This window comes from Oncorhynchus gorbuscha, unplaced genomic scaffold (assembly GCF_021184085.1).
Source record: "Oncorhynchus gorbuscha isolate QuinsamMale2020 ecotype Even-year unplaced genomic scaffold, OgorEven_v1.0 Un_scaffold_1021, whole genome shotgun sequence".
Classification (NCBI taxonomy): domain Eukaryota; kingdom Metazoa; phylum Chordata; class Actinopteri; order Salmoniformes; family Salmonidae; genus Oncorhynchus; species Oncorhynchus gorbuscha.
The window spans coordinates 173791-200134 of record NW_025745933.1 but is presented as its reverse complement, the minus strand read 5'-3'; the positions used below and the strand labels follow the sequence as shown (position 1 = coordinate 200134).

At 40.4% G+C, this 26344-nt stretch overlaps 1 protein-coding gene and 1 long non-coding RNA gene across 2 annotated transcripts in view; both read left to right on the top strand.

Annotated features, from left to right (window-relative positions):
- LOC124021014 (gastrula zinc finger protein XlCGF26.1-like) overlaps nucleotides 1–26344 on the top strand; it is a 100884-nt gene that overhangs the window by 18231 nt on the left and 56309 nt on the right. The gene's annotated exons all lie outside the window — the stretch shown is intronic.
- On the top strand, nucleotides 2069–4279 carry LOC124021018. Its single transcript, XR_006836182.1, has 3 exons — nucleotides 2069–2120; nucleotides 2246–2313; nucleotides 2861–4279. It is a non-coding gene; the product is annotated as an uncharacterized LOC124021018 (long non-coding RNA).

Genomic DNA, 26344 nt, shown 5'->3' with positions numbered 1-26344 from the left:
GATGATCAGTTTTCAGCATTAGTTTGGGTGAATTATTTTATATTACTAAATACCTTTTGTTTAATAATAAACAGGCTATGAATCGACTACTTGTGTTTATTAAATTGTATTTTAATACTAGAATCATTATTTTAGTCATTGATGATGAATGTATTTGAGTAACTATATTGAAGTGAATTGATAGCGGTTAAGAGTGTTGGGTTGGCCTCCCGGGTGGCGCAGTGGTTAAGGGCGCTGTAGCGCCAGCAGCATCTCTGGGTTCGCGCCCAGGCTCGCACAATTGGCCTAGCGTCGTCCGGGTTAGGGAGGGCTTGGTCGGTAGGGATGTCCTTGTCTCATCGCGACTCCTGTGGCGGGTCGTGCGCTAACCACGCAGGTACGGCTGGTTGGTTGGGTTGTGTATCGGAGGACGCATGACTTTCAACGAAGGTTGAATATTTTTTTATACTTTCTGGGTTACATGATTCCATATGTGTTATTTCATAGTGTTTTTGTCTTAACTTAATATAATAGATCAATAAAAATCAATTTAGCCTCAAATAAATAATGAAACATGTTCAATTTGGTTTAAATAATGTAAAAAACAAGTGTTGGAGAAGAAAGTAAAAGTGCAATATGTGCCATGTAAGAAAGCTAACGTTTCAGTTCCTTGCTCAGAACATGAGAACATATGAAAGCTGGTGGTTCCTTTTAACAAAGAATCTTCAATATTCCCAGGTAAGAAGTTTTAGGTTGTAGTTATAGGACTATTTCTCTCTATACCATTTGTATTTCATATACCTTTGACTATTGGATGTTCTTATAGGCACTTTAGTATTGCCAGTGTGACGGTATTGCTTCCGACCCTCTCCTCGCCCCTACCTGGGCTCGAACCAGGAACACATCGACAACAGCCACCCTCAAAGCATCGTTACCAATCGCTCCACAAAAGCCACGACCCTTGCAGAGCAAGGGGAACAACTACTCCAAGTCTCAGAGCGAGTGATGTCACCGAATGAAACGCTATTAGCGCACACCCACAACTAGCTAGCCATTTCACATCGGTTAAACCAGACTAATCTTGGGAGTTGATAGGCTTGAAGTCATAAACAGCTCATTGCTTGAAGCATTGCAAAGAGCTGCTGGCAAAACGCACGAAAGTATGGTTTGAATGAATGCTTACCATCGCTCAGTCAGACTGCTCTATCAAATCATAGACTTAATTATAACATAAAACACAGAAATACGAGCATTTGGTCATTATTAACTATTATTCTACAATGTAGAAAATAGTACAAATGAAGTAAAACCCTTGATTGAGGAAGTGTGTCCAAACTTTTGACTGGTACTGTATGTGTACAAAACAATATAATTCAGCACACAATAACAAAATAAACATATTTGATAAAAGCAATCACATTCAAATACAACGCAAATGGTCCAGGTGGCCATTTGATGAATTGTTCAGCAAACTTATGGCTTGGGGGTAGAAGCTGCCTTTTGTGACTAAGGGGCAGTATTTTCATTTTTTGGAAAAAATAACGTTCCCGTAGTAAACGGGATATTTTGACAGGACAACATGCTAGAATATGCATATAATTGACAGCTTAGGATAGAAAACACTAAAGTTTCCAAAATTGTACAAATATTGTCTGTGAGTACAACAGAATTGATATTGCAGCCTGTGAAAAATCCAATCCGGAAGTGACTCATCTTTTGAAAGCTCTGCGTTCCAATGCGTCCCTATTGAGCAGTGAATGGGCTATGAACCAGATTACTTTTTCTCCGTATTCCCCAAGGTGCCTACAGCATTGTGACGTTTTTTTACGCATTTATGCCTAAAATACAGAGGTAGCCATTATTCCAATCGGTCATACTGAAAAACTAATTGTCCAGGTGGATATATTATCCAATAGATATCTGAAAAACACCTTGAGGATTGATTATAAACAACGTTTGCCATGTTTCTGTCGATATTATGGAGCTAATTTTGAATATTTTTTTTGGTGTTTTCGTGACTGCAATTTCTGGCGATTTCTCAGCCAAACGTGAAGAACAAACGGATAATATTTTTGGAAAAAATGAACATTGGATATCTAACTGGGAGTCTCGTGAGTGAAAACATCCGAAGCTCATCAAAGGTAAACGATTTAATTTGATTGTTTTTCTGATTTCCGTGACCAATTTACCTGCTGCTAGCTGGACAAAATGCTATGCTAGGCTATCGATAACTTTTCAGTCAGAAATGGCTGTGATTATGTTGCAGCTTCAGGACGATGGACAGCGTGATGTTCTGTGGTGGTCGCTGCAGCAGGGAAGAGAGAGAGACAACAGGTGATAGTCATCGCATCAAACGCATGTTTAAAAATTTAAACCAATTGATTGGTTGGAAGAACAGATTAATCTTGGTGTCAGGGACAGCCCTAATGGACTGTACAAGGGAGGCTGGCCCCTGTGGACTCAAATGCTTCCAACAGTTGTGTCAAGTTGGCTGGATGTCCTTTGGGTGGTGGACCATTCTTGATACATAAGGGAAACTGTTCAGTGTGAAAAACCCAGCAGCATTGCAGTTCTTGACACAAACCGGTGGGCCTGACACCTATTACCACACCCCGTTCAAAGACACTTCAATCTTTTGTCTTGCTGATTCACCCTCTGAATGGCACACATACACAATCCATGTCTAAATGATCTCAATATTTAAAAATCCTTATTTAACCTGTCTATACCCCTTCATCTACAGCGATTTAACACGTGACATCAATAAGGGATCATAGCTTTCACCTGGTCAGTCTATGTCATGGAAGTAGCAGGTGTTCATAATATTTTGTATAATCACTGTTTATCACACTGACTTTTATTTCTGATGCTGTTCACACAGGTCACATTGAGACATTCTCTATATCCGGAGAGCAACAGCAGGAAGATCACAGACCTAAGAGGTCTCACCACTTCCCACATTGTAAAGAGATTTTCCCAAGTCTTTCAAAGCTAAAAATACACACACGAGAGAAGCCTTACTCTTGCTCTGACTGTGGAAAATGCTTAATAACATCATCTGACCTAACAGTTCACCAGAGAACAGAACACACACAGGAGAGAAGCCGGGTGGTGCAGTGGTCTAAGGTAGAGACTCTGGGTTCGAGACCAGGCTCTGTCGCAGCCGGCCGCGATCGGGAGGTCTCTCCCAAGACCGTACCGGAGTTGTAGCGATGAGACCAGATAGTAACTACTAAACATTTGGATACTACGAAATTGTGGAGAAAAAGGGGGTAAAATTTAAAAAATGTATACTTTTTTTTTAAGCACATGAACATACAGGAGAAAAGCATTTTTCCTGCTCTGACTGCGGGAAGAGTTTTTCTCAACGGAGCATCTCAAAATACACCAACGTTTACATACAGGAGAGAAGCCTTACTCTTGCTCTGACTGTGGTAAATACTTCCCAACATCATCTGCGCTAAATGTTCATCAGACCCTCCCTGAATGCTTGAGGAAAAACAAGTGACTCTCCCCTCTTTCCATAATAATAATGAAATATAAAGTGGACAGCAGAGAACATGCCTATTGTTTACCCTCACTCCTAGAACAGACCAGAGCCTTAGATACGCAGTTTTACAAACAGTTCTTCTTTTTGTAAGCGTCACATGTCAAAGGTTGTGGATTCCCAGAACACCGAATATATTTTTTTATTTCAGAACAGTGCATGATAATGAATGAGGCATACTGCAGCACCCAAGACCTTTTGATTTCTATACAGGCTATTGTTCAAAAATATTCTACAACGGGTTGGTCAAAACAAGCTTTGTGATTGGTTGAGACGTGTTCTAAGCGATTCAAAAAACATTGTTTAGCACAGATGATGCAAAAATGGGAATCTTGTTTTCTGTTCTGTCTGACAGATCCCTGCTCATCCACTGGCCCATCAGCCCAGCCAGCCAATTAATTAACTTGATCTCCACTGTAAAAGGCATCTAGACATTATTTCCCCTTGCTTCTAGCCTAACATTTTTGTTTTGTTGTACAAACGTTGCTGTCTTTCTCTCAACATTTGCAACATCGTTTCATTATTGAAATTCAATATGCACTATCCTATTGAGAATTAACATGTCAGGACAAGACTGACATCTTGTCTCAGCCAGTTGAAATTATGAATCCGCAAAATCATTATGGATATATACAAAGAAATGTCCATTTAAAACCAGGTCAAAGGAAATTAAAAGTAGTTACTTTGCTGTTATTCTAGCTGCATGGTTTGATGTGACTGTTAATAGTAGTTGGCTAGCTAGCAGGCAAGGGATAAGAGTGTTATCAGTATAAATGGATAGCTGGGGAGGTGACGCCCATAAGGGAAGAGTATAACATGTGTTGTGAGCTTTCTAAATGCATGCACTCAGCTGACTGTATCCTTGGTATTAAACACTCTCTTAAACTTCTCAAGCTTTTGGTCTCAATTCCTTATTGCAAAGAGGTTGCAATTGCCTTTTCCGTCTGCAGTTTTCTGTGGTAATGAGCAAGCAGACACTGCATGTATCAGATAGAGATGGTGGGATTATCAGTTATTACCATTAGTTTGGGGGGGGGACCTTTTTTACTACATAATCTGTACATCAATAAACAAAAGTACATGTGTTTATCACATTTTATTCAAAATAATATATATCTGTATTTATCTACTCAGTACATGTCACACATTGGGACAAGCCAAGTCGCACGTCACCAATATTCTCTAAATCAAATCAGTGATGACTGTTTAACAGTCTTGTGGCCTGGAGATAGAAGTGGTTTCATTCTCTTGGCCCCAGCTTTGATGCACCTGTACTGTCTCCGCCTGATAGATGGTAACAGGGTGAACAGGCCGTGTCTCTGGTGGCTGAGGTTCTTGATGATCTTCTTGGCCTTCCACAGAGATCATCTACAATGCATATGTAATGGGTTGAAAAACGTAGACACGAAAACAGGCACCGCTTTAGTTTTTTAAAACCTCTTTTTTTGTCTAGCTAATCAATATCACTTATATTCTACATGCTTTAGCAGTAGTTAGTCCATCAGTCCAATAGATGTCGCTGTTGCACTGTGGTAGTGGGGGACCAGGAAGTTCCGGTAGACGCACACAATTCTTTAGAATAAACAAAACGCCTGAGCTGTGCTGTCCTTTTTTCTTTATCACTACAGGTATGTAATATCACTTTTAAACAGTCTAATATCGAAATAACGTCATGACATGTTAGATAACAAACCATTCAAGGTATTATGACGTTTGGGAAAGGTTTTGTGTCAAACCGAGTGAGTGAAGAATGTGATTAAAAAAAGCACACGGCGCGGGGTCCACAACACGTTAATTTGTTCGGCTTTGCAGGTTCGTTAGCTTAGGTTCGTTGTGGGGAAGTTGCAGATAGAAATCCTCTGAATAGAACTGACATTCATATTTATGTTTGTTCAACATAATTAATTTCTATCTGAATGTGGCCAACATCTCCGTCCTCCAGCTGGACATAGGCCTGGTACCCGCTTGTGAAGCTAGCAACAATAGTGGAATTTGTGGTTCGCACTCAAAATAAAAGTCCCTCTTTGAAAGTGATAAACTGATTCAAAATAGTGGAATCATGTCATATTTGGACAAGATAACGCTAAACATGGTTGTTACTAAACAATGTTGTTACTTAATTTACATTGAATTACAATAACGAATTATTTAGTAAGTAAACAGGAAAACAAGTATTAGACCACATCATTGTATTCTTATGACTTTATGAAACGAGTTGGATTGTGCACCCATGAAACAGGTGACACCAACAGAAAACTATTATCAAGAATTAACACAAATATTAGCTTCTTAGCTCTTATTGCAGGACTTTCTGTGAAAAATCACCTTCCCAGTCAGTCTATTACAGGGGTTCTCCAGTACTTTTTCAGAAGGTCCAGTCACACACATATCCTTAGGTGGCAAAGGTCCGGATGGATATTGTCAGTTGTTGGCGTTGTAACAAACCCCTAACTTGCAATACCAAAATCTAAACAACCGGTCCGTATTGACCCAGTCTGGATCTGGACCGTGGTCCGTATTGACCCAGTCTGGATCTGGACCGTGGTCCGTATTGACCCGATCTGGATCTGGACCGTGGTCCGTATTGACCCGATCTGGATCTGGACCGTGGTCCGTATTGACCCGCTCTGGATCTGGACCGTGGTCCGTATTGACCCGATCTGGATCTGGACCGTGGTCCGTACTGACCCGATCTGGATCTGGACCGTGGTCCGATCTGGATCTGGACCGTGGTCCGACCTCTGGATCTGGACCGTGGTCCGTATTGACCCGATCTGGATCTGGACCGTGGTCCGTATTGACCCGATCTGGATCTGGACCGTGGTCCGTATTGACCCAATCTGGATCTGGACCGTGGTCCGTATTGACCCGATCTGGACCGTGGTCCGTATTGACCCACTCTGGATCCAGACCGAGGTCGACCAGTTGAGTATGGAGGGTCTTTTGTTTGTGTTGGACATTCATATTGCACTCTACAGTCTTACCTATGGATTGTTCAGTCTACTCAGTGACACCCACAGAACACAACTATGTAGAGTTTACACAAATATTAGCATCTCCGCTCTATTGCAGGACTCTGAAACCTCTGTTGTCCGGGAGTTGAACCCCGTCAGCTAAATTGCCGTGATCATCAGTGGTTTCAAGTTTCTCTGTACATTTTTGATGAGATGATCATAGCGAAAATTACATATTTTTGCAGTTCCCACTGTGTTACTGCATTGATTCTCATTGCCAAAAGGCTCAGGATAACTCCTAATTAAGGTGGGTAGCTGAAGGGCCTATTCAGCGCTTAAATAGACAACATGATTAGTCACAGGAACCAGGACTAATAAAGCCAATGCAACTGGCTGTTTTACAAACGCTAGGCCTTCCACATGGATGGACATTCATAAAATAAAGTTATAGGCCGACACTGTAGGATACACCACATCTGAACCAATCACTCAGACCTCATTAGACAGGTTTCCATTGATCCAGGCGCATCTGACCAAAGATTTTTTGTCAAAGTTTCTTTAGTCCTGAAAAATGAGGATAGGAAGTGTTTTTTTGAATAATTGATGATTGCTGAATACCCGGTGCGTCATTACGCACAGCTGTTTTTTATCGTCACAAGTTAGTTAAATGTTAACTAACCCGAGCGGGAAATTGTTGGATCTATTTAGTATTTACTTTTTCTAAATGGCGACCAAAAAAATCACTGGACAAGTTATTGAAAACAGCTAATTTCACAAGATTTGAAAGCACTACAGCAGAGTACAGGAAAGTAAAGTTTAATTCAGTACAACAGTACAGAGTATAGTACAGTATAAAGTATTGTACTTTGCTCAAATGTTCTCCATTGGGGCTGGACGATATGGACCAAAAAATCATACAGCTTTATCTTGAGTTTTCAAACTTCTAGGTGATTCACCATAAATATCTCAGTTTAGTTTCCCTATAAATGAGCTTTGTACAATTAAAGGTTGAATACACTGCATTTCAAACCGTCAATAATCTAATGAATTCAGGGCTTGTGAAGTTATACCGAGGCTAAATATAAGCCTTCCACAACCATGACACCCACTAATCATTTAAATCAAATGTTATTTGTCACATACACATGGTTAGCAGATGTTATTTGTCACATACACATGGTTAGCAGATGTTATTTGTCACATACACATGGTTAGCAGATGTTATTTGTCACATACACATGGTTAGCAGATGTTATTTGTCACATACACATGGTTGGCAGATGTTATTGGTCACATACACATGGTTAGCAGATGTTATTTGTCACACACATGGTTAGCAGATGTTATTGGTCACATACACATGGTTAGCAGATGTTATTTGTCACATACACATGGTTAGCAGATGTTAATTGTCACATACACATGGTTAGCAGATGTTATTGGTCACATACACATGGTTAGCAGATGTTATTGGTCACATACACATGGTTAGCAGATGTTATTGCATTTACATTACATTTAAGTCATTTAGCAGACGCTCTTATCCAGAGCGACTTACAAATTGGTGCATTCACCTTATGACATCCAGTGGAACAACCACTTTACAATAGTGCATCTAAATATTTTAAGGGGGGGGTGAGAAGGATTACTTTATCCTATCCTAGGTATTCCTTAAAGAGGTGGGGTTTCAGGTGTCTCCGGAAGGTGGTGATTGACTCCGCTGTCCTGGCGTCGTGAGGGAGTTTGTTCCACCATTGGGGAGCCAGAGCAGCGAACAGTTTTGACTGAGCTGAGCGGGAACTGTACTTCCTCAGTGGTAGGGAGGCGAGCAGGCCAGAGGTGGATGAACGCAGTGCCCTTATTTGGGTGTAGGGCCTGATCAGAGCCTGGAGGTACTGAGGTGCCGTTCCCCTCACAGCTCCGTAGGCAAGCACCATGGTCTTGTAGCGGATGCGATGGTTCAACTGGAAGCCAGTGGAGAGAGCGGAGGAGCGGGGTGACGTGAGAGAACTTGGGAAGGTTGAACACTAGACGGGCTGCGGCGTTCTGGATGAGTTGTAGGGGTTTAATGGCACAGGCAGGGAGCCCAGCCAACAGCGAGTTGCAGTAATCCAGACGGGAGATGACAAGTGCCTGGATTAGGACCTGCGCCGCTTCCTGTGTGAGGCAGGGTCGTACTCTGCGGATGTTGTAGAGCATGAACCTACAGGAACGGGCCACCGCCTTGATGTTAGTTGAGAACGACAGTTTGTTGTCCAGGATCACGCCAAGGTTCTTAGCGCTCTGGGAGGAGGACACAATGGAGTTGTCAACCGTGATGGCGAGATCATGGAACGGGCAGTCCTTCCCCGGGAGGAAGAGCAGCTCCGTCTTGCCGAAGTTCAGCTTGAGGTGGTGATCCGTCATCCACACTGATATGTCTGCCAGACATGCAGAGATGCGATTTCGCCACCTGGTCATCAGAAGGGGGAAAGGAGAAGATTAATTGTGTGTCGTCTGCATATTGGTCACATACACATGGTTAGCAGATGTTATTGGTCACATACACATGGTTAGCAGATGTTAATGTGAGTGTAGCAAAATGCTTGTGCTTCTAGTTCTGACAATGCAGTAATATCCAACGAGTAATCTAACAATTCCAAAACTACTACCTTATATACAAACAAGTGTAAAGGGATAAAGAATATGTACATAAAAATATGAATGAGTGATGGTACAGAACGGCATAGGCAAGATGCAGTAGATGGTATCGAGTTCAGTATATACATATGAGATGAGTAATGTAGGGTATGTAAACATTATATTAAGTAGCATTGTTTAAAGTGGCTAGTGATATATTTTACATACATTTCCATCAATTCCCATTATTAAAGTGGCTGGAGTTGAGTCAGTGTGTTGGCAGCAGCCACTCAATGTTAGTGGTGGTTGTTTAACAGTCTGATGGCCTTGAGATAGAAGCTGTTTTTCAGTCTCTCGGTCCCTGCTGTGATGTACCTGTACTGACCTCGCCTTCTGGATGATAGCGGGGTGAACAGGCAGTGGCTCGGGTGGTTGTTGTCCTTGATGATCTTTATGGCCTTCCTGTGACATCGGGTGGTGTGGGTGTCCTGGAGGGCAGGTAGAGATTTGCGTCGTCTGTGGACCTATTTGGGCGGTAAGCAAATTGGAGTCGGTCTAGGGTGTCAGGTAGGGTGGAGGTGATATGGTCCTTGACTAGTCTCTCAAAGCACTTCATGATGACGGAAGTGAGTGCTACGGGGCGGTAGTCGCTTAGCTCAGTTACCTTAGCTTTCTTGGGAACAGGGACGATGGTGACCCTCTTGAAACATGTGGGAACAGCAGACTGGGATAAGGATTGATTGAATATGTCCGTAAACACACCAGTCAGCTGGTCTGCACATGCTTTGATGACGCGGCTGGGGATGCCGTCTGGGCCTGCAACCTTGCGAGGGTTAACACGTTTAAATGTTTTAGTGTCCGCAGGTTTTGGTTGCGGGCCGTGTCAGTGGCGCTGTATTGTCCTCAAAGCGGGCAAAAGTTATTTCGTCTGCCTGGGAGCAAGACATCCTGGTCCGTGACGGGGCTGGTTTTCTTTTTGTAATCTGTGATTGACTGTAGACCCTGCCATATACCTCTTGTGTCTGAGCCATTGAATTGTGACTCTACTTTGTCTCTATAATGACGCTTAGCTTGGTTGATTGCCTTGCGGAGGGAATAGCTACACTGTTTGTATTCGGTCATGTTTCCGGGCACCTTGCCCTGGTTAAAAGCAGTGGTTCGCGCTTTCAGTTTCACGCAAATTGCTGCCATCAATCGACAGTTTCTGGTTTGGGAATGTTGTAATCGTTGCTATGGAAACGACATTGTCAATGCACTTTCTAATGAACTCGCTCACCGAATCAGCGTATTCGTCAATGTTGTTGTTGGAAGCAATGCGGAACATATCCCAGTCCACGTGATCGAAGCTATCAAAATAGTTTAACCTTTTTTGTTGCAATAATCACTGATCTGGCTTTCAATTCTGTCTATGAAAATGACTCTTTGTTAAAAAAGTACTAACTTATTGTAGCAGGCATTAGCCTATAGAAAATGAACACAGGTCTGTCTCATCAACAGTCTCTCAAGCCCACGTGCTAGTGATTAGCCAGCTAATCTTTATATAACAAATTTAGTCAACTTGGATCTATTTGCTAACAAGGTTGAACAGTTGAATTGTTATGAACACACCATTCTGTCTCCAACTGTTTGAAAAGCATGTTAGCCTGTCCACCTTGTTCAGATGTTAAATCAAGTGGCCAACCTTGTAGCTCAAAATGAGAACGAGTTGCCAATAGCTTTTGTATAATTGTTTTATGCTTATTGCACATTTATAAAAACAGACTAGAGAACTATTATAATAGTATTTGGCTAAAATACTGCTAGCAGTACTAATTCTAGCATTCATTATCCAGAATAAATGTTCATTGATACTCCCGTTTAGTAGTGTAACTCTGCTCTCAATCTGAGTAGTTGAGACATAAAAAGGGCATTGATAGAAAAGGTAACTTCTCCTCTATTACAGTAAAATAATGTCTCAATGTGTTTTGGTGTCAATATGAACCATTATTTTGGACCAAACCACAAATGTAAATAGCTAGTTGAAACCGCTTGCCAGAGAGGCAGGGGGAGGTGCTTGGTGTGTGTAAATCCTAGAGGAAAATGCCAATGCTTTTCTATTGGCTTGTTTTGGACCTAAGCTTGTCCCCCTGCCTTCCCACCTTTGGGACAACAATTCCTCGTTTTAGGATGGGCATTGCCACTGAGGGCTTCTACCATTTAGTAGTCAACTGTGTGGGTGTAACAGTACTCTTCTTGCGTTGTGTACAATCAATCATCGACACGAGCTCCAACAGCACCAGTCATGGAGCTTTATTCTGATAGAAACAGCACAAAATTGCACGTCATGCAATGCACAGCTCACCATCCAACTCTGCACTCACGCACTGTACAAAATATACAACCCCCCCCTCACCAGACACAGTAAGTTCCTAACTAGTATTAGCTGGAATTCTCTACAACAAAATGCATAACAAATATGCACCAAAAACGCTGCATCTTATGTGTGATGTTCAAATAACTTTTACAAACAAATTTATATAAATTGTACATTTAAATCATCACTTGGGAGTATAAAATCACTTTTGACGTACGGTGCTTTGCAACCAACAACTTACCGCTGGTTTGGTGCTTGTTCACTGGGACGATTCTAACTGGAACATCCCCCCTCGTAAGCAAGCTACGCAAACCAGCCAATAAGATGCCATGTTGAGTAGGCGAAGGCAAGACAAAACTAAAACCTAAAACCAAAAACCCATTGGCTTAACAATAAAGTGGCAAGGGGAATCACCAATATAACCCTGTTACATGGGGATTCCTATGGGTTAGCAGCAATCAGCCAATCAGAGCATTGCCTTCTTCAAATTGGGTTCTATGGTTTGTAAATGTCTTTAATCCCACCATCTAGATTATGCAGGTGAATAGTGCTGCCTAAAACAGCTGCAACCTTGTACTAAATGGTTTTGGAGTCATTTATGTGAATTTGGGAAATCTACTATAGGTTCTGTGTACTTACGTTGTGTAATTTAAAGTGTGAACTTTGTCTAATGGGAAATTTTAAAAATGGTTTGTTGTCAATGTTTAGCGACCTGATTTAATATAGTTTTAGAGAATAAAGTGCCATAACTGTCAATACTAACTTTTGTGTCCATTTCTCTTTATTACTACAGACCGACTCAGATTAAGTCTGAGGCCGGTAACATCAACAGTGAGGACAGACCCCAGCCTGCCTCTCTCCTTCCACACTGAGTAGAAACCTACAGTCACTGGGTCCTGATTGTGACAGTGGAGCTCAGTTTTCACTGCAGGATCCAGAGATGGCATCAGTGAAGCTGGAAGACTGCAGTCAAACACTGGAGCTGAATGTCAACATTAAAGATGAAGAAGAGGAGGAGAAGATTGGTAAGAGCAGGTTCTATCTATAAATTAGACCTTAAGTTATGACCCAGTCTAATACTAGGTTGACTTCTGTAATTCTGACATCAAACATCCCTGAACAACTGGATTATCTGGAGTGATCAGAGAGGAGACTAAAGAAGTGATGTAGACAAACTGCCAGTGTTTTAAAGTTCTATGAAATGAGTCTATGTAGTTACTAACCCTTGTGATAGTGAATGGAGGATGATATGAAATGAGTCTGTGTAGTTACTAACCCTTGTGATAGTGAGTGGAGGATGATATGAAATGAGTCTGTGTAGTTACTAACCCTTGTGATAGTGAGTGGAGGATGATATTAATTTTTATTTTTTTATTTCACCTTTATTTAACCAGGTAGGCTAGTTGAGAACACCTTTATTTAACCAGGTAGGCTAGTTGAGACCAAGTTCTCATTTACAATTGCGACCTGGCCAAGATAAAGCAAAGCAGTTCGACAGGTACAACAACACAGAGTTACACATGGAGTAAAACAAACATACAGTCAATAATACAGTAGAAAAATAAGTCTATATACAATGTGAGCAAATGAGGTGAGATAAGGGAGGTAAAGGCAAAAAAGGCCATGGTTGTGAAGTAAATACAATATAGCAAGTAAAAATGTATTCATTAATAAACACTGATGGTAGATTTGCAGTGGAAGAATGTGCAAAGTAGAGGTAGAAATAATGGGGTGCAAAGGGGCAAAATAAATAAATACAGTAGGGGGTGAGGTAGTTGTTTGGGCTAAATTATAGATGGGCTATGTACAGGTGCAGTAATCTGTGAGCTGCTCTGACAGCTGGTGCTTAAAGTTAGTGAGGGGGATAAGTGTTTCCAGTTTCAGAGATTTTTGCAGTTCGTTCCAGTCATTGGCAGCAGAGAACTGGAAGGAGAGGCGGCCAAAGTAAGAATTGATTTTGGGGGTGACCAGAGAGATATACCTGCTGGAGCGCGTGCTACAGGTGGGTGCTGCTATGGTGACCAGCGAGCTGAGGCAATCAGTTCACATATGGTGTCCAGAGCACAGCTGGGGGCAGAGGGTGGTCTACAGCAGGTGGCAACAGTGAGAGACTTGTTTTTAGAGAGGTGTATTTTTAAAAGAAGAAGTTCAAATTGTTTGGGTACAGACCTGGATAGTAGGACAGAACTCTGCAGGCTATCTTTGCAGTAGATTGCAACACCGCCCCCTTTGGCCGTTCTATCTTGTCTTAAAATGTTGTAGTTCGGAATGGAGATTTCAGAATTTTTGGTGGTCTTCCTAAACCAGGATACAGACACGGCTAGAACATCCGGGTTTGCAAAGTGTGGTAAAGCAGTGAATAAAACTTAGGGAGGAGGCTTCTAATGTTTAACATGCATGAAACCAAGGCTATTACGGTTACAGACGTCATCAAAAGAGAGTGCCTGGGGAATAGGAGTGGAGCTAGGCACTGCAGGGCCTGGATTCACCTCTATATCACCAGAGGAACAGAGGAGGAGTAGGACAAGGGTACGGCTAAAAGCTATGAGAATTGGTTGTTTAGAATGTCCGGAACAGAGAGTAAAAGGAGGTTTCTGGGGGTGATAAATAGCGTCAAGGTATAATGTACAGACAAAGGTATGGTAGGATGTGAATACGATTGGTCGAAAGAAAAGACTCGGTTGACCAGGATAATTTTCTCTTGTCGGGACAGCCCTAAATGCTTTATTCCCTGTATTGTACAGCCTACTGTTATGAAGTCATATGTACAGTATATCACAAAAGTGAATACACCCCTCACATTTTTGTAAATATTTGTATCTTTTCATGTGACAACAAGACATTTTCACTTAGGGGTGTACTCACTTTTGTTGCCAGCGGTTTAGACATTAATGGCTGTGTGTTGAGTTATTTTGAGGGGACAGCAAATTTACACTGTTATACAAGCTGTACACTCACTACTTTACATTGTAACAAAGTGTCATTTCTTCAGTGTTGTCACATGAAAAGATATACTCAAATATTTACACATGTGAGGGTTGTACTCACTTTTGTGATATACTGTATATCTGACTGACTGGTTCTTCTGATGTTGTTCATACAGGAGACCATGTTGAGACATTCTCTACATCAAGAGAGCAACAGCAGGAAGATGACAGAGCTAAGAGATCTCACCACTGCCCACGTTGTGAGGAGATTTTCCCAATTCTATCAAAGCTAAAAATACACCTTAAAATACACACAGGAGAGAATCTGTATCCCTGTACTGCCTGTGGGAAGAGATTCACGACATCAAAGTCTCTGACAGTTCATCAGAGAATACACACAGGAGAGAAGCCTTACTCCTGCTCTGACTGTGAAAAGCGTTTCTCTCGACTGGGCGACTTAAAAAAACATGAACGTATACATACTGGAGTGAAGCCTTACTCCTGCTCTGACTGTGGAAAGAGTTTCTCTCGACTGGGCCACTTAAAAACACATGAGTATACATACAGGAAGCCTTACTCCTGCTCTGACTGTGGAAATAGTTTCTCTCGACTGGGCGACTTTCACATGAACGACTACTGGGCCTTACTCCTAAAAAGTTTCACATGAACTTAAAAACACATGAACGTATACATACAGGAGAGAAGCCTTACTCCTGCTCTGACTGTGGAAATAGTTTCTCTCGACTGGGCGACTTAAAAACACATGAACGTATACATACTGGAGTGAAGCCTTACTCCTGCTCTGACTGTGGAAAGAGTTTCTCTCGACTGGACCACTTAAAAACACATGAACGTATACATACAGGAGAGAAGCCTTACTCCTGCTCTGACTGTGGAAAGAGTTTCTCTCGACTGGGAAACCTAAAAACACATGAACGTATACATACAGGAGTGAAACCTTACTCCTGCTCTGAATGTGGAAAGAGTTTCTCTCGACTGGGCGACTTAAAAACACATGAAAGTACACATACAGGAGTGAATTCTTACTCCTGCTCTGACTGTGGAAAGAGGTTCTCTCGACTGGGCCACTTAAAAACACATGAACGTATACATACAGGAGTGAAGCCTTACTCCTGCTCTAACTGTGGAAAGAGTTTCTCTCGACTGGGCCACTTAAAAAGACATGAACGTATACATACAGGAGAGAAGCCATACTCCTGCTCTGATTGTGGAAAATGCTTCACAACATCAACTGACCTAAAAGTTCATCAGAGAACCCATACAGGAGAGAAGCCTTACTCCTGCTGTGATTGTGTAAAATGCTTCAAAACATCAACTGACCTAAATGTTCATCAGAGAACACACACAGGAGTGAAGCCTTACTCCTGCTCTGACTGTGGAAAAAGTTTCTCTCGAATGGGCCAGTTAAAAAGACACCAAGGTACACATAAAGGAGAGAAGCCTTACCACTGATCTGACTGTAGATTTTTTTGTAAACAGCTGAGCTAAAAGGGTCATCAGAGAACAGGCACAGGAGAGAAGCCTTACGTCTGCTCTTAATGTAGCAAGAGTTTCTCCCGATTGCGCAATGTAAAAACACACCAACAGATACACACTTGAGAGAAGCCTTATCACTGCACTGACTGTGAGAAGAGATTCTACAGATTGGTGTCTTTTTAAATGGCCCAATGTATACATAAAGGAGAGAAGCCTCATCAGTTCTCTCAGACCAGCTAAAATTAGCCACTCCACTTAATTATCATCTAATAAAATAATTGGCAACGTTGAATTGGATCAAATGAAGAAAGCGTAGATCACTGTATTGTAATCCTATAGTTTCTCACTGTGAGAACTGTGCAGAGGAAAGGGAGCATTATAGAATGTTAGCCTCTTTACTGATCAGTGTAATCCTTGTCAGTATGTGTTTTGTTCGCTTCTACTGTAAAGATATTGACATAGACAACATACACTGAGTGTACAAAACATTAGGAACACCTTTCTGATATTGAGTTTGTCCTCAGAACAGCCTCAATTCGTAGGGGCATAGACTGTCCAAGGTGTTGAGAGCATTCCAAGGGATTTTGGCCCATGTTGACTCCAATGCTTCCCACAATTGTGTCAAGTTGGCTGGGAGTAGATCTCTACTCCGAATAGCTCCTTCCTTCTCCTCCCACAGATGCACAATTGGATTGAGATCTGGTGACTCGGCAGGCCACTGCAGTAAACTGAATTCACTGTCATGTTCTTGGAACCATTCCTGGACAAGCCTTGTGGCATAATCCTGCTGAAGAAATCTATTTGCAACTGGATACACTGCTGCCATGAAGGATGCACCAGAGCAAAAAAACAATTAACTTTGGTTGCAGGAATGAAAACACTGGAAAATTTGAAAAACATTGCCTGGTCTGATTAATCCCGGTTCCTGCTGTTTCACACTGATGGAAGGACTAGGGTATGGAGAGAACCACGAGTACATGCAAGTACCTAACTGTCATACTTGAGTAAAAGTAATGATACCTTAATGGAAAATGACTCAATTAAAAGTAAAAGTCAGACGGTAAAATACTACTTGAGTAAGAGTCTAAAAGTATTTGGTTGTAAATATACTTAAGCAAAAGTAAAAGTATAAATGATTTCAAATTCCTAAAATTAAGCAAACCAGAAGGCACAATTGTCTTGTTTTTTAAAAATGTATATTACGGATAGCCAGGAGCACACTCCAACACTCTGACATCATTTACAAATGAAGCATTTGTGTTTAGTGAGTCCGCCAGATCAGAGGCAGTAGGGATGACCAGGGATGTTATCTTGATAAGTGTGTGGATTGGACCATTTTCTGTTCTGCTAATCATAAAAAATATAACGAGTACTTTTGGGTGTCAGGGAAAATGTATGGAGTAAAAAGTACATATTTTCTTTAGGAATGTAGTGAAATAAATGTAAAAGTTGTGAAAAATATAAATAGTAAAGTACAGATACCCCCCAAAACACGACTAAAAGTTATTTGAGAAAAAAATATTTAAGTTCTTTACACCACTGCATGCATCCATGCCTCGTGTCAGCATTGCAGGCTGGTGGTGTGAAGGTGTGGGGTGTGTTTTCAGGGAGCACATGGGGCCCCTTGATAAACGATGAATGCCAATCAGTTGCATCCCTTCATGGCAGCAGTGTCTGTCTTTTAATACTAGATTTGTTATTTTAGTCATTGATGATGAATGTATTTGAATAACTGTATTGAAGTTAATTGATCTGGCGGCAGGTAGCCTAGCGGTTAAGAGTGTTGGGCCAGTAACTGAAAGGTCGAGCTGACTAGGTGTAAAATCTGTCATTGTGCCCTTGAGCAAGGCAATTAACCCTTATTTGTCCTGTAATTTGCTCTGGATAAGAGCATCTGCTAAATGACAAGATTGTAATGAAAAATAATGTTTGCTTGAAATAAACTGTTTGAAGTGGAATACTGTATATACAATACACAACATTACCACTTTGTTTACCCTGGTCAGAGGGACAGGACCATAGTAAACTAGACTATGTAGCTGTTGTTAGTAGCCTACAGTTTCCATGCAATACAGCATGTCAGATCACTAATGATTAGGTGTTTAGGCTGCTACATTTATGCAAGAGTTTTTGCTTGTGTCTATCTGGAGTGATGTGTTATCAGCTTGATAAATAACTAATGGAGGGAAGTGGAGAGGCGTCTTGATCTTTGTGCCCGGCTGCCTGACATGGTCAAGAGACACAGAGAACCTGCAGCATCACCCTGATGTGAAGAACAGCCCTTACAAAAATGTAAGATTGTAGTACATTGAGAAAAACAATACCATGGTACTATTATGACACTGTAGTGACTAAAAAAAAAGATGATAGTAGATGTATGTACTATCATGTTGTTAGTTTTGGTATTTGCACCAGTAGCATGGGTTTTTCCTGCAATGGTAGTGACCAAAAAAAACTATGTTTTCCATTGTACTGGGCCCAGAAACATAGAAGAAACTGCCAGATGTGTCATAATAGCCTGGAAGTAAAGCTGCACTGGGAGACACATTTGAAATGGAATACATTGAATACATTCAGCAGGGAGGAAACAATCACAGTAAAACATGATTTAAATGTATTGTTGGAAGGGCTGTGGTCACCATTCATGTAATACATTAAATATATACATCAGATGGTATTGGGGAACTATTTCATATGGTTTTCATAGGTACATTACATTTCAATCTTATACCAACCAACCCTATGCTTGGTGTGACTGTTATGGTCAGAACAGACCATCTGATATGCCCTTAAATATTATAATATGTAACCTGGAATTAAAATGTAAGAGGACCAGTGCTTCTACAGTGAATCACATCTGTGCTGTTTGAGAGAGATGTTTTTAGACTACATTGTATTGTTGTTTCCTCTTCTGAGGGCACTGGTGGGGAACAATATAATTTCAATTCACATAGACAATGAGTCCTTCAAGTTTAGCACTATAACCACACATTTGAATTATCTGTATTGTGATGGAGGAAATTGAATTGACAATATACAATGTGGGTTGGTAACTAGATTTGGCCTCCAGTCAATTTGTTGCTGAGTTTGTAACTAGTCTGCGGGCCAGAACATAATTAGCCTATTAAAAAAAAGCCTATAGCTTCCCAATTCATAGTCCTACACAGTGTAGGCTACACTACACATTTAACACGTGGTTAGTGGGATAAACAATTCAATGACCATAACAATGTTGATCTGATTACAGTGGTAAAATCACCAATGTCTATATTAATAGTCCTACCTGTTCTATTAAAATATATGGTTGATTTTGCAAATACAGGCATGTTAAATGTTTTGGAAAATGAAATCTCTTAACTGATTTCTCTCTGAATATCTTCTTCACTCGACCTGGAAACAAGATCTAATAGGGGCTTAGACCAAACTATTTAACAATTAAAGATTTGTATCGGTTATTTTAGTTGAAAAAGAAATTACAGAAATTGTGCCTACGGTGTTTTATATAACATTTCACATTCAAAAACGTTTTATTTTTTAACTATTTGGAAGTTATCTTAATTATATGTATTCATCATTGTCGTGTCTAAATGTCCATATATGCCTTGATGATACTCAGAAACATGTATTTATTTGATTGAAGATATAGAACAGACCATTTGTTCCAATTCATCCCAAAGGTGTTTGATGGGGTTGAGGTCAAGGCTCTGTCTGGGACAGTCAAGTTCTTCCACAACGATCTCAACAAACCATTTCTGTATGGACCTTGCTTTGGGCGCGGGGACATTGTCATGTTGAAACACGACAAGGCTATACCTACTTTATTCTATGTATAAAGATGAATGTAACCTCTGTATAAGTTCTCTTTTTCACCTGACCCCTCATCGGTTATATGAAGTAGATCCGTGCACGATGTAAAACAAGATATCTTTGACCAATAAATGGCCTTTTTGACACACCTGATTCCACTCTGTCCAGCGTCGTTGATCTGCATTCCCTCCAGTATGAAACACTAACACTATCTAGTTATATGACATAAAATGCTGTGTAACACAGCTAAAAGGCTATAACGTGACATTAACTGTAAAGCTTTCAGTCACTAGTGGAAACATTTACAACTGCAATTAAATTACATGATCTTTTTAAATGGTGATCTGGAAAAAGGTTTTAGCAGCACTAGTTGCTTATTTTAAATTCTGAAAATAAATGACAGGTATAATTTAAGAATGTAATATTGATAAACTAGAAAACTAACATGAAATAACATTGGAATACAACATTTAATAACAATAACGTAACTAATTAATTCAGTGTAACATTGATGTGGCAACTCTCTCATGCTCTGCTATAACAATTATAATGTTTAAATAGGTCACAAAAAAGTTCTATGCCCAGTAAAATGGGAGCACTCCCCATGAGTTCCCCCTAGTAGGCTGCTCCCACAATCTTCAGTCCAACATATGAACTAATAAATACAACTACTTAACTCAAAAACTATCCAAAACACTTTCTCTCTAAACAAGTTATATAAATTTATCTTAAACATTCCTATAATAGTTCATGTATTATAAAATTTGATAACCAAATTATAGGTCTGACTATCATTGGAATATATCTATGAAAAACAGGAATTAGCATCAAACAATGTGATCAATTTACAACAAAATCTTTTGTTTAAATATCTCCAAAAGTTTGCTATGGATCTGCAGAGAAGAATGGACTCCAGGAAACAAAGACAAGAAGACAAGGCTGTAATCACTGCTAAATGTTCTTCACACATACACCCAGCCATAGTAAACTGCCCTTATTACATCTGCAAAAACGGTCACTCTACCCCTGACAAAAACATATCCTAGAATAAACACTCTTCTCTCCTGCTACTGGTCGGGTGACCAGAACAGAAGACTGATGTGCACCAATGGGGGCTTCTACTCGGCAAGCCGTGACTTTTATCAATACCCTACGGGATTTCATCTCAGAATAAAACACTAAAGAGCATCCTACATTCTATGTATAAAAACAAACTCTATGAATGTAAGGGTCTGTATAAGTTCATCTTTTTCAGCTGACCCCTCATTGGTTATATGAAGGTATCCGTGCACGATGTAAAACAAGATATCTTTGACCAGTCTGGCCATTTAAATAAACCTGATTCCACTCTATTCATTACTACATAACCTTATCTGCATTCCCTATCCAGTATGAAACACTAACACTGACTCTAGTTATGACATGGATACCATGCTGTGTAAAAACAGCTTGTAAGGTATAACGTGACATTAACTGTAAAGCTTTTTAGGACTAGTGGAAACATTTACAACTAATTAGTTACATTATTTTTTGGAGTGTAAATACAGGCGAATATATTGATCAAAGATCTAAGTATCTGGAAGTAAGGTTGCTAGCTAGCACTCCTAGCAGCTTATGCTAACTAGCAGCTGGCTAGCATTTAATGCTAGTGATGTTGCTAGCTAGCAAGTTAGCATAAACTAGCTAACTCATTGTCTAAATGACAGGTCGAAACACATTCATAATCAATTAAGGGGTAATCTATGTTATCAAAGGGGCAAGTTACCCCCTAGTAGGGGAACAGGGCTGCCCACAACACACTCATCCAAATGGTAACTAATACATACAACTACTTTAATCAAAAACTATCCAAATGTTTCTAGTCTAAACAAGTTCAGTTATCTGAAGGCTTTCCTACCAGTATGTTTAAAAAACAATTTTGATAGAAGATAACATCATTGGAATATATTTGAAAAAATTACATCTCAAAAATGTGATAATTTACCACAAAATCGTTTTGTTTAAATAGTCTCCAAAAGTTCTATGTCGGATCTGCAGAGTTTTAGCAGTGGGAGAAACTCAAATCAAAATAAGGTTTAACTAATACTCCTAACATTTTGCAACCTTTTCAGTCACACCAACATTTACACCCAAGAAGACAAGGCTGTAATCACTGCTAAATGTTCTTCAACAAAGTCCGGAGTTATAAGGGTCTGAATACTTATAAAATGTGATATTTCAGTTTATTTTCACATTTGCAAAAAATGTCATAAACTATGAGCGGTCAAATATTAAATGGTTCCAATCATTTTTCATTTTAAAAACACTTAAAATAAGGGCTAGGTTTCAGTCTGTGTTGTGTTTACCCATTGTGGAATGAATGATTTTCTAACCATTGACATTAATATTCAGGACAAGGTTCAGTTTTATCAATATATTTAAATGTTATTTCATCTCACGTTATAAAACACTAATTAGCAATCAAACATGATGTACAAATGCAAATATTACTGCAAGCTCCTGCATGTCATCTCTAGCTGACACCTTTGCTAAAGGTATTGTGTCATTTAAAACTTGATGTAAAGACAGTTAACAGAATTGACAAATTAAATAAATGTAGTCTACTTATTCATTACTACATTTAGCTAACATTATATAGTTAATTCTGAGATCCAGAGCCTGACCTTTGACTGTTATCCCTGGTAAAATCAGAGTCCAGATGGGGTATACATGGTTTTACATGTCAGTGTTAGTTCACTTTAGGATAGCCACATTAGTTGATCTAATTAGCATTTTATTTTGGAGGGGGTAAATACATCCACATGGTTATTGATCAAAGTCACCTTTTCTGTTTTTAGATTTTACATTTGATAATTGCTCCTTTCACTGTCCATGGGACCTAAGTGTCCCCTGGTTGATGTACCCTTCTATGAGCAAAGTGGGTAGTAAAATCATGCCCCGTGAATGTACATTTTTCAGAGTTTCACATTTGGAATGGGACAACATCCACAGGTCAAAGATTTTAATAATATTGACAAATTAAACAAATTGTATACACTTATCTTTTCCAACATGTCAACAGACATCTTAACTGTTGAATTAATCCCTAGGAAACATTTCACTGTGTTGTTTTAGTTTATTCCTGGTTGATGTACATGTCAGAGCCTCTTCACTGTGGATGGGGTATAGTTATCCCTGGTTGATGTACATGTCAGTGCCTCTTCACTGTGGATGGGGTATAGTTATCCCTGGTTTCTAATGTACATGTATTTTCCCCGTTTCCCCCACCATAGCCTCTTCACTGGGTATAGTTATCCCTGGTTGATGTACATGTCAGAGCCTCTTCACTGTGGATGGGGTATAGTTATCCCTGGTTGATGTACATGTCAGAGCCTCTTCACTGTGGATGGGGTATAGTTATCCCTGGTTGATGTACATGTCAGTGCCTCTTCACTGTGGATGGGGTATAGTTATCCCTGGTTGATGTACATGTCAGAGCCTCTTCACTGTGGATGGGGTATAGTTATCCCTGGTTGATGTACATGTCAGAGCCTTTCACTGTGGATGGGGTATAGTTATCCCTGGTTGATGTACATGTCAGAGCCTCTTCACTGTGGATGGGGTATAGTTATCCCTGGTTGATGTACATGTCAGAGCCTCTTCACTGTGGATGGGGTATAGTTATCCCTGGTTGATGTACATGTCAGAGCCTCTTCACTGTGGATGGGGTATAGTTATCCCTGGTTGATGTACATGTCAGAGCCTCTTCACTGTGGATGGGGTATAGTTATCCCTGGTTGATGTACATGTCAGAGCCTCTTCACTGTGGATGGGGTATAGTTATCCCTGGTTGATGTACATGTCAGAGCCTCTTCACTGTGGATGGGGTATAGTTATCCCTGGTTGATGTACATGTCAGAGCCTCTTCACTGTGGATGGGGTATAGTTATCCCTGGTTGATGTACATGTCAGAGCCTCTTCACTGTGGATGGGGTATAGTTATCCCTGGTTGATGTACATGTCAGAGCCTCTTCACTGTGGATGGGGTATAGTTATCCCTGGTTGATGTACATGTCAGAGCCTCTTCACTGTGGATGGGGTATAGTTATCCCTGGTTGATGTACATGTCAGAGCCTCTTCACTGTGGATGGGGTATAGTTATCCCTGGTTGATGTACATGTCAGAGCCTCTTCACTGTGGATGGGGTATAGTTATCCCTGGTTGATGTACATGTCAGAGCCTCTTCACTGTGGATGGGGTATAGTTATCCCTGGTTGATGTACATGTCAGAGCCTCTTCACTGTGGATGGGGTATAGTTATCCCTGGTTGATGTACATGTCAGAGCCTCTTCACTGTGGATGGGGTATAGCATACATTTTCAACAACATACTGCACTTCCAGTTTGTGTTCTTTACTCTGTTGAACTCGTTTGTCTTCATTCCGAAGCACAGTACATGGAACCACCGCTGGCATGCAAAACATTCAATCTAAAACTAAGTGTATCGCGTTATAAATAATATCAATGCAGTATGACAAATGACGAGTTAGCCATCCATTGTGTTCTATCATAAATTGTCTTACATGCAGTCAGTCTTTGGGCCACATCCAGGTTCTTTATCAGTGGCACACATGAAGCAGTTGTTGGCTTTGTTGAACTCTGAAATCATAGGCATGAACTGAACACATGGCTGTCCCACACAACTACATAAAGATAAATAATTTACCTTTACTTTGAATTCAATGTCGTTAAGCCATTTTTAGTAAATCCTCAGCCATTTCTTTTCCAGTTGCTCCATGTGTTTTTGAAGGTTCCATATCAATTTGGGATGTTGGGAAAGTTCTGTGCACCTTCCTTGGCCATCTACACCAACAAATAAAATAGTTTTTGACCTAATTGTCACATAACCGCTAACCATTCATTATTGAAAATATAACTATCAAACCTGCATTACAAAGACCCCACAGCTGAAGGTGTCCTGCTGCATGGTGGGAGTTATTTCCCCTCCTTTACACTTTGTCCGCCCAGTCGTCTTTTCCATGGCAGGATCTTCTCATTTTGAAGTATTCTCTTTTTTTATGTAAAAACTAATGGAATTATGATTAGTTATAGGCAAATGAATACACAAGCCACATTTCTATGCTGTTTTCCTTATCACTATAATCTAAAGTAATTTATTAGTAGATGTCATTTCCTTTATGCCCCATTCTACACACAGCCTAAATTATAGGCACTGAACCATTTACAGAACAATAAAAGTAGCATATAGGATCCAACCCTACAGAGCGAATAAATCTACAGTCGTGGCCAAACGTTTTGAGAATAACACATATTAATTTTCACAGTCTGCTGCCTCAGTTTGTATGATGGCAATTTGCATATACTCCAGAATGTTATGAGTGATCAGATGAATTGCTATTAACTGCCAAGTCCCTCTTTGCCATGCAAAGGAACTGAATCACCCAAAAAACATTTCCACTGCATTTCAGCCCTGCCACAAAAGGACCAGCTGATATGTCAGTGATTCTCTCGTTAATACAGGTGTGATTGTTGACGAGGACAGGGCTGGAGATCACTCTGTCATGCTGATTGAGTTCAAATAACAGACTGGAAGCTTCAAAAGAAGGGCGGTGCTTGGAATCATTGTTCTTCCTCTGTCTATCATGGTTACCTGCAAGGAAACGCGTGCCGTCATTGCTTTTTACAAAAAAATGCTTCACGGGCAAGGATATTGCTACCAGTAAGATTGCACCTAAAACAACCATTTATCGGATCATCAAGAACTTCAAGGAGAGCGGTTCAATTGTGGAGAAGGCTTCAGGGCGCCCAAGGAAGTCCAGCAAGCGCCATGACCGTCTCCTAAAGTTGATTCAGCTGTGGGATCGGGGCACCACAAGTACAGAGCTTGCTCAGGAATGGCAGCAGGCAGGTATGAGTGCATCTGCACGCACAGTAAGACAAAGACTTTTGGAGGATGGCCTGGTCAAGAAGGGCAGCAAAGAAGCCACTTCTCTCCAGGATTTTTTTTTGTTGCCTAAGAACACAGCCATGAATAAAGAACGGTATCAACACATCCTCCGAGAGCAACTTCTCCCAACCATCCAGGAACAGTTTGGTGACAGTGTATTTTCCAGCATGATGGAGCACCTTACCATGCGCAAAAGTGATAACGAAGTGGCTCAAGGAACAAAACATCTATATTTTGGGTCCATGGCCAGGAAACTCCCAGGACCTTAATCCAATTGAGAATTTGGGGTCAATTCTAAAGAGGCGGGTGGACAAACAAAACCCCACAAATTCTGACAAACTCCAAGCATTGATTATGCATGAATGTGCTGCCATCAGTCAGGATGTGGCCTATAAGTTTGACAGCATGCCAGGGCGGATTGCAGAGGTCTTGAAAAAGAAGGGTCAACGCTGCAAATATTGACACTTGTGAAATGCTTGTAATTATACTTCAGTATTCCATAGTAACATCTGACAAAAAATATCTAAAGACACTGAAGCAGCAAACTTTGTGGAAATTAATATTTGTCATTCTCAACTTTTGGCCACGACTATAGAGCGTTTGTAGACTTTAAGAAAAATATATTAAGTGACAGTTTCATCAGTACGTGCTTAAAGAAAGTCATATCACAAAGATCCCAGATGACAGTGATCACCAAATCTATGACAATAGAGAA